This window comes from Halichoeres trimaculatus, unplaced genomic scaffold (genome assembly GCF_033239565.1).
Source record: "Halichoeres trimaculatus isolate MK-OKI-2021-1 unplaced genomic scaffold, fHalTri1.1 fHalTri1_scaffold_6, whole genome shotgun sequence".
Taxonomy (NCBI): Eukaryota; Metazoa; Chordata; class Actinopteri; order Labriformes; family Labridae; genus Halichoeres; species Halichoeres trimaculatus.
In genome coordinates, this window is record NW_027437184.1 from 34,992,073 (window position 1) to 34,994,572 (window position 2,500).

General features: G+C 52.0%; 4 non-coding genes across 4 annotated transcripts; all 4 read right to left on the minus strand.

Annotated features, from left to right (window-relative positions):
* Positions 1–407: 407 nt before the first annotated feature.
* Positions 408–479, minus strand: trnap-ugg (transfer RNA proline (anticodon UGG)). The gene has a single exon. It is a non-coding gene; the product is annotated as a tRNA-Pro (tRNA).
* A 359-nt stretch (positions 480–838) lies between these two features.
* Positions 839–911, minus strand: trnar-acg (transfer RNA arginine (anticodon ACG)). The gene has a single exon. It is a non-coding gene; the product is annotated as a tRNA-Arg (tRNA).
* A 489-nt stretch (positions 912–1,400) lies between these two features.
* On the minus strand, positions 1,401–1,482 carry trnas-uga (transfer RNA serine (anticodon UGA)). Its single transcript has one exon. It is a non-coding gene; the product is annotated as a tRNA-Ser (tRNA).
* A 360-nt stretch (positions 1,483–1,842) lies between these two features.
* On the minus strand, positions 1,843–1,914 carry trnag-ucc (transfer RNA glycine (anticodon UCC)). Its single transcript has one exon. It is a non-coding gene; the product is annotated as a tRNA-Gly (tRNA).
* Between the last annotated feature and the right edge of the window lie 586 nt (positions 1,915–2,500).

A 2,500-nucleotide genomic window follows, 5' to 3' on the forward strand; every position in this document is an offset into this window, starting at 1 on the left:
GGAGAATGGAGAAAAGTAGGCTGCAGTTTGCACAAGCGCTTCAAACTTTGAACCAAATGAATGCACAGATCTGCCTGGCAAAAGCCAATGGCAGGGGGGGCACATCCAGAGGGAATGGCACAAGCACCCACACATGGACACATGAATGGCCACTACCACTGAGCACTGCCCTGAAAACTCAAGCTTTCATTGGCTATTTACCTGCTCAGCAGCGGCAGCGCTCCACTCCTAGTACATCCTTTCAGATGTGGTTACAGGCTGGCAGTGGCTCTCCTTGGAATGGGTGCACGTTGTCTTTGGTCAGTGGTGCTCCTTTTGAGTGCTGAAAGAGAGTTCCACACTCCACCAGCCTACTCAACAAGGCCACCTCCTGCACAGAGTACATCGTGGTCACAGCAGCACAGAGCGGGCTCGTCCGGGATTTGAACCCGGGACCTCTCGCACCCAAAGCGAGAATCATACCCCTAGACCAACGAGCCAGCGCAATCGCAGCTGGACCCAATGGATCGCATCTGGATTCTGAGTGAAACTTTCTCACTTCTCTCCCGGTCATTGCACAAAGCTTTGGGGCTTGCCCAAGTTGCACGCAGGGCTCACTCACTTCAGTTTTTGTGCTTCTGAAAAATTTCCTCAAAGACTGATGAAGAATGGTGACTGGAAACTGACACAAGGGAAGTTTGGTAAAAGTGCCGCACGACTGATACAGAAGCCTTCGGAGGCCTCAGTCCGCACACGCTGAAAGGCAGTGTAACTATGACAGAATGACAAAGCTCTTCTCAGTTGTCCAGGGGAAATTTCAAGACCCAGGAACATGTCATTTACCAGCCAAAACTGGTCACGAGCTAGCCAGGAGTCGAACCTAGAATCTTCTGATCCGTAGTCAGACGCGTTATCCATTGCGCCACTAGCCCCCTCCTCTGCTTTTCATGCACGTGTGTCACCGCCTGGGGTCCGGTTCGTAGCCTGACTCCAAGCCTGCCCCACCTCTTACAAAGGTCATGGGCTCGTTGTGGGACCTTGGCTGTGTTGAAAAGGCCACTGAAATGACATGGCCACAGGGAATTCATGGCTGACAAGAATAGTCCAGAAGATTTGCTAGAGCTCTCCGCCTTGATAATGACGAGACAAGCAGAGGCCGACGTGCCCCAGAGCAATGGAAATTAAAACAAAAGAGTCATCAGTTGCACCAGTGCTGGTGACAGACCACTTTCTACAGTCACACAAAGTACATGCGTCATATTCTCAGTCAGTGTGGGCTGCCGCACAAAGTACAAATGAGCAAGTCAGCTGGCACCCTCTCATTAACACGGCTACCAGGGAGACTCAACCCATGTGCTTTTGTGAGAAACTGAGGCCCAGTGAAACTGCAACGGTCCAGCGGGGAGGAAGGCATAAGGGAACGTTGCCGGCAGGATTCGAACCTGCGCGGGGTAACCCCAATGGATTTCAAGTCCATCGCCTTAACCACTCGGTCACGACAACCCCCGCCTCCTCGAAAAAGCCCCTTTCCCCAGTGCCTGCCAACCAAATAGAAGAGGACAGCGACGCGCCTGGAAACGGACAACTTTGGTGCAAGATTTCAGGAGATCTTACGGCTCTGACCAGAGATAGAGAAAGGCAGAGGGGGCCGTGTCAAGAGCCCCGAGCTATGCCCTCTGGCACTTCCAAGCTCTTCATGTAGCACAGTCACCGGGAGCGCGCAGTGTCAGGGTTCAACTCCTGCGTCGGGCAAGAAACGTGGATTATGTTTTCCAGTCATCCACAAAATACCTTTCGAAGCGTACTTATGCACAGCTACACTTAGTTGGTAAGATGGATGAGAGTCCACCTCCAGGTGCAAACTGCGATGGCCGGGAATCGAACCCGGGTCAACTGCTTGGAAGGCAGCTATGCTCACCACTATACCACCATCGCACGGCACACTCCCCTTCAAGTCCACCAGAGCCAAAGTGTTGGGCAAAGCGCTCTGGAGACAAATCAAAGCTATGTGACGCCCGCTGTCTCCTGCTGCAAGAACTGAGCGGAAGTAACTAGGCTTTGCATTGTGCCTCTTACCCAGGTTTCAACTGGCTTGCCTAACATTTAATTGCTAATAGCAATTGCAGCCAGGAAGGGGAACCTACGACTCAACAGTGAGCTGTGAAGGAAATACTCAGTTGCAGTCAGGGGAGCTGGAAGCCAGGTCAGCTGCTAACAAGACAGCCTTGCCGGCTGCTGCACCACTGTCGACAGGCACGACCTGTTGTTTTTTCCTTGGCCAAAAGGCACACTAAGAGAAAATTGCTTGGGTCTTTTGGTCACATGGTGCCCTTGATGAGACATTAGGTGGAACTTGCTTCGAGTTCTGCTGCAACAAGGATAATTGTAAGGTACTGATGGATGCACACTGTTAAGCCAGCAATACGCACTTCAAGTTTTGCTGTAAGCATGGAGCTCCTCAGTCAAATGTGCACTTTCTTCCTGTGCTGCAGTGCAGAGACCCCCACATCTCACTAGCTCA